This window comes from Mastacembelus armatus, chromosome 4 (assembly GCF_900324485.2).
Source record: "Mastacembelus armatus chromosome 4, fMasArm1.2, whole genome shotgun sequence".
In the NCBI taxonomy this organism is placed as follows: Eukaryota; Metazoa; Chordata; class Actinopteri; order Synbranchiformes; family Mastacembelidae; genus Mastacembelus; species Mastacembelus armatus.
In genome coordinates, this window is record NC_046636.1 from 23,899,901 (window position 1) to 23,912,171 (window position 12,271).

The 12,271-nt window shown below is 41.7% G+C and overlaps 1 protein-coding gene across 2 annotated transcripts in view; it reads right to left on the reverse strand.

Moving 5' to 3' along the window:
- Positions 1 to 12,271, reverse strand: part of ssbp4 (single stranded DNA binding protein 4) — a 79,337-nt gene that overhangs the window by 24,373 nt on the left and 42,693 nt on the right. The gene's annotated exons all lie outside the window — the stretch shown is intronic.

The window sequence follows — 12,271 nt, forward strand, 5'->3', positions numbered from 1 at the left end:
CTAGCTGGATGGCCCACAGACAGTGAGTGAGCGGCTCTATCTGTCCCAGTGATCAGACCTCAGCTTCCAGGGGGTAATGGATCTGCTGTTATCTCAGTCCAGACAAGCAGGCCAACACACTGCTACCTGCTGGCCACAACAACACTGATACCGACTGGTTAGTTGTTGTGTGAGTGTGTCTGTGAATAGGTATGTGTGTATGTGCATGTACGGCTGTTTCTTTCAGATCGCAAGGGCTCAGTCTGACCTGCCTGCCCTTTTCAGCAACCCCCAAACGCACTGTCTGTGTATCTCAAACATATATACAAACACATAAAAATGTCCATACTGGAACCCTAAGGCTCTGAGCACAAAGCTCACACATGCAGACACACACACTGAGTGCCTAGTTCAACTCTTCTGTGAGCTTACATTATCCACACAAGGACTCTCTTCATCTCTCTTTCTTCTGTTCTCTCTTTGTCGCTTTCATTCTCTGTCTGCTCTACAGCTACACAAAAAAAGCATAAACTGTGAATACTGCAGAAAAACCAGATGGGTTGAAGCTGCTAATGTAAATAACTTGTCCTTGATGTGCAAGGCCTGTGAAGAAAGAGTGAGGCTTAATCAGATAAGAGAGACTGATACTTCTGTTAAAACCGACATATATGTAGGAAAAAACAAGGACATACAGAATATTGCATGTTTGGATTTGTTTATGTACGAATGAATACTCCATTGCGTGTAAATGTAGGGTATATATGTATGTGTGTGTGTGTGTATATGGATAGTATATAGATAGATATACATATACATATATTTATTTATATAGTGTTGGTCTCATCTGTAGTGGTACCGCTGCATCTCCGTAATCTCCATAACCAAACCAAGAATTTCCACACTTCTCCTGACAGTCAACATCATCACCCTCTTCCCCTAACTCCCCCATTTGTCCTTCTGTCACAGCCTTCGTTCTCCTCCTCTCCCCTCAGTTTCAAGTGCTCCAATAACTCTGTCAGTGAAGTCAACTCTATAAAGATTAGTGGAGAGGTAGGAGTGTGTAAGCAGGGCTGCCAGCCGACAGACGGGTCTAATCGATGGAAGCCGGAGAGCGACTACGCTACTCTGCCAGAAACCCAGCAAACCTACAACATGGAAAAGCCCTTGATGGCAGAAGCCACTCCCTGTGCAGGCGTGCATATGCACATACCCACAACAGGTCTGCAGAAATGTATACAGATGCATGCCCTATATGTGCATGGGACTATAGTGTATGTGCCACATATACACATATACATACACACATACACACATGCACATGCACACACACACACACACACACACACACACACACACACACACACAGACATGCTGCTGCCTTCCCATAGTTCTGGCATCTGTTATGTCAATCAGGTGAATTAATTACCGGTAAACAAATCTGCTTGGGATCCCCCCACAGAACACACACAAACACACACATACTGTACACATATCCCTCCTCCCCACTGAAGCATCTCCTGCTAGCATCATGGCCCCAGGAGCCTAGAGCTGCCTCCCAGCTACCCAGGCACTACACCGAGCTGGAAGCCTAGAGGGGAAGCACTGTGGCTGAGGGGATGTTGCTCAGCATTCCCCCTGCTGCCCTGGAGCACCTACCTTAACTCCCGCTGCTGCATCTTGGGCTAACCAATCAACCTCTGACAATTCACACACAGTCCCTGACAGGAAAAACAACACACTCTAGAGTGCATATGGCAGCAACACAGACATTTGTGCACACATGATCTGTATGCACACACGAAACAGACACCTGAAAAAAATGCTTTGAAATGAAACAAACAAATGCAGAGGCACAGACAATTCTGCTTGTCAATTCATGCCTCCTCTAAACACTATATTGATGTGGTAGCTTTCTGTGGGCTGGATAGTAGCTGACAGAATGAAGGGAGAGATCCTTAACACATGACAGTTGTAACAACCCAAAAAAGAAAAACAACCAAACAAAAACACAGAGAAACATGCTAGGATGATTAACAGATTGTACTTGTAAAGTGTATATTAGACCAATTTAGAATTCATCTTGAAAAGATAATTTCAGTTATTAGAACTTAGTTTTGGTCGTTATTCCTACTGGATTATGACAAATCATGACATTGAAACTGAATTAATTGTTGAGATCTGTCAATGCAGCAGCATCACAACAACCAAAGGCAAAAAGCATGAGCAAGCTGATGATCACAAGAGAAAGAAACCCCCCAGGTTACCCAACATTATTTGGTGGAGAAAACAAAAGAGAACAGTAGCTGTCAGTAAGAAACATCCAACATACTTCATAAACTGTCTCCTTGGTTCATTTGACACACTGCACTTGTAGTTATGCACAGTTTTTTTGTGCAATAAGAGATTATTAAGTTTAAAAAGTAATCTTTAGTTGCAATCCCATCACAATGACAAGACTTTTTTAAGTAAAGTAATTTAGTTGCTGGCCCCCTGACACACACACACACACACACACACACACACACACACACACACCCTCACACACACACACACACACACACACACACCCTCACACACACACACACACACACACCCAGAAGCCTTTATTGGTGGTGGCGGTAGTTAATGACCTAAGGTTGGAGATGGCCTGCTGCTCGCCCTGGTGACCCTCTCTAACACAGGTCCCCCCTGCTGGCACTGCTCTTTAATTACACACACAGAAAAGTGCACATGCATGCACACACACACACACTGATATTCAACCCCCGTCCCCTCTGCCCCTGGCCTTTCACTCCCTCATTAGGCAGTTGGTGTTGGGTAGAAAACCACAAGAGAACCAGAGGACAGCGTGTCATGATGATGCTCGTCTTCACAGACACAAACACACACGCATATGCGCACACTCACACACACACACACACATTTTCAATGAGGCAGACATGCCCATGCACTCAAAGCTATATGCCTAATTGAAGATTATTAATGCTGCTAATTAGGGAATAATAGAATGCTTGGCGCTTGGAGACAAAACCTAATGTGCAGCATACAGCAGAAGAATGAAAGGTGTGTAAGTAAGAGGGACAAGAGACAGGAGAGACAGAAAATTATTTTATCATGCTCTATCTCGCCCTGTCCTCCAAAATAACTGACTGGTGTCAGGCTACCATGGCTCTTATTCACTCTGCCCAGAAGTGGAAGCTGCACCCAGCAGGGCTTCAGTCACTGCTCCGCTCTGCAGGTCAGAGAGGGCTGCAGATCAGGACGGAGCAGGGAGATCATTCTCTGAAAGGCCACTTCACAGGTGATGCACATACAAACATGAAGGGAAAACCTCAAACAGGTTTGACGCTAAAGCTGGAAATGATAATGCATATTGAATTTGTGGGTGTTTTTTTTTTAAAGACAAATATAATTAAATATTTCCCAGTGTAAAACAGCTGCAGTAAATGGCATCTTCTCATGTCTGTACCATCAGACTGAAATAGCATGCTCTTCTTCCATCAACACTTTTACACCAAGATTCAACAAGAATGCAGAGAGAAATCTATTATAAAAGAGGCACAGAATAACTTCTGCTCAGCTGCCGCAGACCAGATTGCAATGCAGCCAAAAGACATGTCACATTTTGCCAACCAGTCGGGATGCTCACTATTTTCAGCTACAAAACCTCAACCCCCACCACCGCTTTCATTGTCACTTTCACTCTTTCCACCTACACGTAAGAAAACCACAGCAGAAATTCAACAGGTTCACAGCCGCTGCCTGGTGCTTGTAGAATAAAACTCCAGTGAAAGTTGAAGAAAAGCTGGCACCACAAATGGTATTTGAACAATATAAACAATTCATCATCAAGAATGCACCAAACTAATGGACTGATGACAAAATAGCAGGATGAAGATATAAAGACGGACGATGTGACAGCCAGCATCAATCACCACCTGGTGGCTGGTTCCAGTATAGGTCATAAACGCCACCTCCTCCATGGATGTGAGCCAAACTAAAAATTTGGTAGCAATCAAATGCATTTTCTCAGAGGTGAATTCTCTCATTTTAAGAAGATATTATTATACTGATATGAGTACGTTTTACTCATAGGTTTTCTTTTAATAACTTATAAAATGGATGGATTTCAGTTCATTTGTGGACTTTGATTGGCAGCCTGATACCAGAAAAAATACGTCACACAAGCAAGATGTGATATTTTGGCTTCATTTTAACAGAGTGGCAGGAAGTGGTGATGCACTCTCCATCTGTATATACAGTCTATGGATCCAACAGTGGAAATGTCTTTTAAGCACCCACACATACACACTGTAAGACAACTACACAAGCATACTGTATACTATTGGTGTGTGTGCATGTGCACTACACACAGTGACATTTAGCAAGCAATACCAAGTGACATTTATTTTTCTGTAAATATTTATTTGCTGTAAAATCTAACTTCTGCGTTCATGTTCGCACATCCTACAAACTGTTTATATTAGACTGTAAATTTTCTCCATAATTTGCTCTGTATGTTTAAATATTTGGTTAATTCCTGTCTTCTACATATTCTCTATTTACAACTTCACATATTAAGTAACGTTTCCTAAAAGTCTGGAATTGTAAGAAACAGAATACAACAATTCGACAGGAGAAGACATGAGGGTGAGTTTAAAAATAGTAGAGTGAGCACAGAGAAGGATGGAGCCTGTAGATTTTTTGTTTTTATTACTTGTCACATTGTCAAATTCTAGAAAAATTAAAACACTAAGTTTGACTGCACCTTCTGATTTATTCTCAGATACTGAGATGCTGCAGCTTGAATATTTCTGTACAGAGTCCACATTGTTGTTTAATAAGTGGAAAAGGCTTACGGGCTTGACGGATAACCTTGTTATCAAACAAGGGCAGGGATTAGTAAAATGAGAACTTGTTTATGTGAAAAAACTGACTTATGATAGATATTAATGAAAACCTGTTTCTTAAATGTAAAAAACTTTTTTCAACATGTCTCCTATAGAAAATCTTACACAGACACATGTATCCAACCTGAAAGATCCTGTCCATTAATTTTGCTGCAGTTTACCTAACCTACAGACTTACTTTCACACTTGCTTCTGTTGGAATCTGTTTCAGCTCAAACTTTGCCAAGATTTAATAATATAACATAACACTTTATCAGCCAGACCTCCTACGGGACTATTAAAAATGAAAAGAGTCTCTGGCAACCTTGTTAGCAATATCTTCCTCCTCCTTATTCTTTGGCATTCTTTCATATTCTCATGCTCACTTCTTTTCTCTCTCTCTTTCTCTTTCCCATGTTATGCTCACACAACTGGATTTTATTTCTGCAGAGCTGAGAAAGTGCAAGATGAAAAGGAAAGGGAAGTAGTGGTACTGTATACCGTGAACATAAAAAGTGGAAAGTGAGCAGCTGGGGAGTTACAGTCAGGCTATACACATTTCTTAGTACCTAAAGCAACATGGTTGACCTCAGAACTGGAGTCACACATCTTAAGCTCAGAACAGTTAAAGAATTACCATGTACTTCCCTGAGTATTTATTGGAGTATTAGTTTTCACTATTATGCATTTTTACTAATATGATATTGAAAAAAAAAAAAAGTCCAGTCACAGCGTAGGAGTGAATTTTATTCTTTTTTACTGTAACAATACATATACGCCTGCACATTTGACATCCAGTCCAAATTCTCACTCGTTCACTCTGAGCTGACTGTACGCTTATGTTTAGCAACCATCAGAAAAAGACCAGACATTTAAAACCATCTCACGCCAGTCTGATCCACTCACCCCATTTCTATTTTAGAGTATATGTATGTGTGTGTGTGTGTGTGTGTGTGTGTGTGTGTGTGCATGTGTATGCTGGGCCAGGCCGGAAGAGGCATTCCCATAGGAGTAGTCCTCCTGAGTGCCAGACATTAGGGGGTTGGGTGTGTAAGACACCCACACACACACACACACACACACACACACACACATACACAAAGACACACACTACCAATTTCCATTTTGTATCCCAGAGGCTCCACCGTGTGGACCACCTCCGCCTCAGAAGCCCCAGCAACAAGATCTGATTCAGATATTTGGATAAATATAGAAATTCACATGAAGCAGTGGTAGGGATTCTTCTGTGCGTCATCTATTCTGTCACATCATTTCATGAACTGAAAGAATTACTTAGACATCACGAGGTCAAAGCAGTCAGTGAACGCAACAACTTCACATGCTGTGCCGTGTTGTCCTTTTGTTTTAAATTGAAATATCTTAATATAAGATGGTTAAGTTTTGAACAAAAATAATCATTTAAACACCAAACATTTTTATTCACATAATGATAAATGCAGCTCTCTAACCTTATTTAATACACTTAGTATACAAAGCAGATCAGCATGAATATCTCTAGACTTACATGCTTGCAACAGCAAACAAATAGACATGTCAATTATTAGTTTAGCCTATTCAGCTGTCCTGGTCCTCGTCCCAGGGTTAGATGGGATCAACTCTTTAAACCCAGTGGCCTTGAGGACCCAGGAGCCCAAGACTACCTAACCCTGCCAGACAGGAGGAGGAGGAGGTGATGGGAGACAGCAAACCACATTCCCAAGACAATGGACAGTCTGTGGGACTTGAGAAACTCTGAGAGCCCTGGGGCACATAGAGGAGAGAGGGAACATGGAGAGAAAAATGTTCAGAAAAGAGGTCAGAAAAGAAGAAGGAAAAAGAAAGTAAACAAGAGAGAAAAAAATTAAAAAGACATAAGGGAGGAGGTGGAAGAGAAAAGGAGTGCTGGGACTGTTGTGAGGAACTGATAAGGAGAAAATGGGATTGAATGTGGGGGGTTGCTTTCAGTAACAGGGAAAGAGCATGGCAGAGGGAGAGGGAAAACAGCTATACAGATAGGACTATTACTTTACCTATGAGGGCTTTCAGTCCAGTCAGTAAATGTGTTTCAAGTGTGAACTTAAGCTACGTTCATGTCATCTGAACCGTAAATACAAGCATTTACGTCAACCTCCTATACTCCAGGGATTCCCCGCAGGAAATTATTTAAGAGAGGTGGTGAACAACCCAGATCCTGACGTGTTCTGTTTGCTAATCAAATTTCAAAGTGGATGACGCCCCAAAGAACAGCCACACTCCAACGACTGTTTGAAATATGCTGCTCTTTTTTACCTGAAGATTCATGTTTTGTTTCATAAGAGCATATTAATCTTGTGCTGTGGACTGTCTCTTTTTCAGGTGGGGTGGCCTGCATTTATTTGCACTGCAGGAAACCAAGTACTCGAATTTAAGATATGGAGATTTTCCTAGAGCTGGGATATCTTGCACCTTGTAAAAAAGGAGTGATGCTACCCCAGCTGCAAGTCATTTGAACAACACCTAGCAAAACTACTGACATTGGAAACCTTCTACTCAATGCTATCACCACTCCACACCACAGTGACTATTCATTAACAAGTTCAGACAAAACAACATTACATTAAGTTACTACATGTGACTTGACATGTGACTCCAGCCCACCATTGCTGTGTACCACAAAGTATTTTCTGTTTCTGCTCCATCAGAGATGATTAACATATAACATGATCATGTCATATTGTGAGGCTACAGGTCATGTTGTGCTGCTATAAAAAGCTATACTGTAAAATACACTGTACTGTAGGTACCTACATCTACCTTCAAGCATACATATGGCTTAACCCTTACCTGAACCCGACTTTAGACATAACATTTAAGGAGCACAGAGCAATAGGAAACATTATTCGAAGGAAAACATATTTGGAACTGAACACCAGTCATAACAATGGATAGTTTTATTTTGCATCATTGCCTGGATATAGCATTAGGTAATATATACCCAACTTTCAATTTCAGAGGAGCAGGAGGACAAGAGATGCAGGGACACTAATGGGACATCCACCTTACGGCCTATATACCTGCCTGCTTCCTCCCTCTCTGCCATCCCTCCTCCATACACCTGCCCCCATCTGTTCTTGGAGACACACCACGAGACCTGCTAACCTCTGGACCACCAGTCCAGAGAATCCCAGAGTTCAACAGGGTCACACAATGAGATCTGACATTAATGTGCTCTATTTGCATTCTTCCTTCCAGGAACTATTTTGGTTGCCAGGCAGCACAGCTCATATCATGCTGTAGCCTGTGGCTGAGACAGCGACGGCAGGGAGGTGCTCTTTCAGGGATGATTTAAACTTCCATTTCAGTGACACCAGCCTTTCATCCCCTGCATGAGACAAGACAGAGAGCGCAGAGCAGGCCGCTCCAGTCCGGCTCTACAGAGGTCAAAAAGCCAACACTTCCTGGGTTGGCCCCCACAATGTCATTAGGACTGTAGCTGACAAATATTTACTCTGTTGAGAAGAGGGTAAAGAAAGGAACAAGGAGGTAAAGATTTCCAGAGAGCACCTCACTTTCTCTTAACACAAGGACGCATGTAGGAAGGAGAACTCTCACCAGCATCGCCATCAATAAATAAATAGAGGCTGACAGAAATATCCCCAGCATAGTCTCAGCCAGCATAGCACAGCACTGGCACGCACAGAGAGCGACCAGAGAGGAAGACGACATGCACACACACAGAGTGAGACATGAAGATAAAGGCTGAGAGAGATAGGAACACTCCAACAAGAACAAGAAGGAGAAACCAGAGGAAGAGAGAGAAAGAGATAAAGAAAAAAACAGAGGGATTTAAAGAGAAGACAAAGAAGATGCCTCAGTTCAATTTGTTTGGTCCAGGTCTTCCTTCAGTAGAAAGGATTAATAGGCAAGGTGAAACATGCTTACTGTTCTCTCCTCCAAAGGGGGGGGGTGTTCTCACTCACACTGAACGCCTCCCTCCTTACCCCTGCCCAATCTGACTCAGACTCCTTCTTCCCTGTCCCCTCACCTCCTTACCTCCACCCCCCTCAACAGACAGACACACCAGACGGGGCTGTGCACCACTGCAATACACACACCCACACAAACACACTCAGACACACATACACCAACTCCCCTATCTGAGCCCCTGCTCCTTCTCTCAGTCTCAACTTCTGGTTCTGATTTAGAAACAAGCTCTTTTCATTCACCACTCTTTACTTCTTCTCTTCAGTCTGAGTTGCACTCACACACACACACGCACACACACACATGCACACACAAACACACACAGCATGCAGCACCCAGGATCACATTCATGGAGACACATGCTCCCCCTCTTCAATGATTAGTCTAAATATGCCAGTGATCACAGAACGGCAGGAAGACCCAGTACACATGGAGCTACATACACACACACACACACACACACACACATGCAGATAGAGACCATCTCCTCTCTCTCTGCTCCAAAACACACCACTTTTCATTTGCTGTTTCCCCTCTGTGCAGAGCTGGAAGGCCGCCAAGCTACACATAAACATGGTGCATTGCATTTCACAGCCATTCTGCAGGTTCAGTAATGCAAACACTGGAAGATATTTAAGCCACATCAGCGGCCCGCTCGCCCTCAGTTGGAACCAAGGCTTCTCTAACTCTGATGCTTTTACCATCAAATCGCACACAGCAAATAACAAAAACATGCTGAGAATCCTTCCAGTACAAATTAGAGCAAAGAACCAGATTATATTTCATTATTAATAAGTTAGGAATTGGTAAAACATGTTAATGGTTTTCACTTATGAGTTAGGTCATTAGCATTTCCAGACAGTCCTGTAGCCTCTCGAGGAAAAGATTTTAGCTCTATAGTGTTTACTATTACTTGGGATGTTTGAGCAAGCTCAAACCACTGAAAAATGAAAATTTTGTTTTTTTCAGTCTGTCTTCAAAATAAGTTTGCTCTGTCACTTTCTCTTTTACCTGTTTGTATCTTTCCCCGACACTGTTTCGAAAAAGCAGCTAAAGGCACATGCATGCCCTGTTAACAAATCTATACATCAGGTTTTCCATTCAGAACTCACACTGTGACATGGCCAGAGCTGATTAAATGATGTCTGCAGGATGCTAACCCCTTAACACTACAAATAACTGTTAAGACAAGCATGAGCATTGGAGAGTGCAAGAGTCTACAAGTCTTCACTTCAACCAAACAGACCATAAGGTGATTTAGATGTCTTAGTCTTGACATGTTTATACATCCATTGAGAGTAAATCAAGAAACCCTCACTATTATGAGAGCATGGTAGTGAAGAACTACTCAACAATATTTGCACTCAGCTCATAACCCTGAAGCTGCAAATCCCAAGATTTTATTATACTTTAACATATGCAAAGGAGTCTAGTATGTGTCACAGTCTTCAGTGATTTTAACATTATTTGAGATCAGTCTGCAAAAAAGACTGATCTTTTCTCAGTCAAAAAGACTGAACAGGAATCTAATACAGCATACCGTATTTTCTGGACTGTTTGTTGCCTCAGAGTATAAGTCACTTATACTTGCCTTATCCAGCCTTGTTGAAGAGAAAAAACATACAGTATATGCTTTGGTGTATTAGTCACATTTATAATTATACTAATTACAGTCTAAATTAGCTTATAAAGAACATAGACTACACATAACAACAAGCAAAATCGCATTACTGAATTCATTCATCCATGTCAAGCAATGTTAAACAACTGCACTAACGTCAGGGAGATGAGACAGTGCGTCCTCCAGCTCTCTCAGGTTGTCTGAATGCCGACACTCACTCCAAAATATGTGTTACCTGCATACTTTATTACCTGCACTTTGAAGTCTGTAGTATAGCTCTTTCTTTTGGGTGGCATTTTCTCGTGTTACACTAGGAGTTAGAGGTTAGTGTAAACATAAGCGTTTTTATTTTTTCGGCGGTACAATATCTTCAATTGAGTCAAGAGTGCCCTGAGTGCCATCTAACGCTAGTGACTACTCAATAGAATGACTGTAAATACACACATATAAGTTGCTTCACTATATAATTTGTACTACAAGCCAGAGGATTAAAAAAGTGTAACTTATAGTCCAGAGAATGCAGTGGGCTTTTGTATGTTTTTGGTAAGTGTTGAATAAGAAAACCCTAGGTGTGTGTATGTTAGCCTTGATAGACAAGGTAGTCACGTGATTTTTGTAATCCCTTTATGGTAGAGAGACCATTGAGTCTGTGAGGGACAAACGCCAGATGATGGAAAAATAAGCCTAAAAAACAAAAAAGAAAAAAGAAAAATTAAAAAAGAAACAACGAGAAAACTCCACTGGCTGAGGATTACAAAAGTAAGTCTTCCTTTGGGAAGCCATATGGTTTATAAAGGAAACGACCTGTACGACGAAAACATGAAAATTAATACAGTACTGCAGAAGTAAGCTATTACTGTCTATGAGAACCGTCTTAGGATATGTCCCAGATAATGAATTGGGCATATGATTGAGGTGATAATTTCATAAGCTTTGTGGTGACTTCTTCAGTGCACAACGTGTATGTTGCTCAGAACAAAAGTGTCATACAAACTACCAGGCTGAAGAAAGTTATCCAAAGTTAGTGTTTGTGTGATAAGATCTGACCATATGATGAGATGGAAAGATCAGTGTGAGTGACAACTTATTGTGTGTGTATGTCATAAGCCCAGTGCTAAAATAATGGCGGATAAATGAGGTAAATGTGTGGTTATAGAATGTTGTTACAAGAAAGAGAAGAGGAAGTGAAAAAGAAAAGGGAAGGAAAGAAGGAAAGAATAAATTGGCACTTTTTCCAAAAAGTGGGAGAGGGAGGCAGAAGTAAAAAGCAAAAATCTGCTGCAGGATTAATGGTAAAATTAGAAAAGTCTGATGTTGAGGAAAATAAGAAGGATAAATAGAAATGTAGGGCAAGAAATAGGAACCTGCCTGCTCCATATACTGTCTCTATGCCCATGGCTGTTCCACCAGCAGCACCGCTTCTCCAGGCCCAGGTAGCTGCATCAGCAAGTACCCAGGGAGTTCAGAAGAAGAAGAAGAAGAAGAAGAAGAAGAAGAAGAAGAAGAAGAAGAAGAAGGTCTCACCAGCAGCTACATTTGAGTACTGGCTGAGGAGCCAAACCAACAAAGGGAACATACACCAGATGCTGTGTGTCACAGGTTCTTCAAACTCCGATGGGCAAACATCCGACCTGCAACATGGTCAACCACAGCAACAGTGGGATCACAACTCCCTGCTATGATGAAAACCCTGTATTGCTGAACTGAAGGGGCCTGAAATCTCGACAGAACAACACAAGAGGATGTAATAGGAATCAAGGATTTTCGCAGAATCAGCTTCAAAGAGGACAGCTTAACATGGATGGACAATGTTACACCT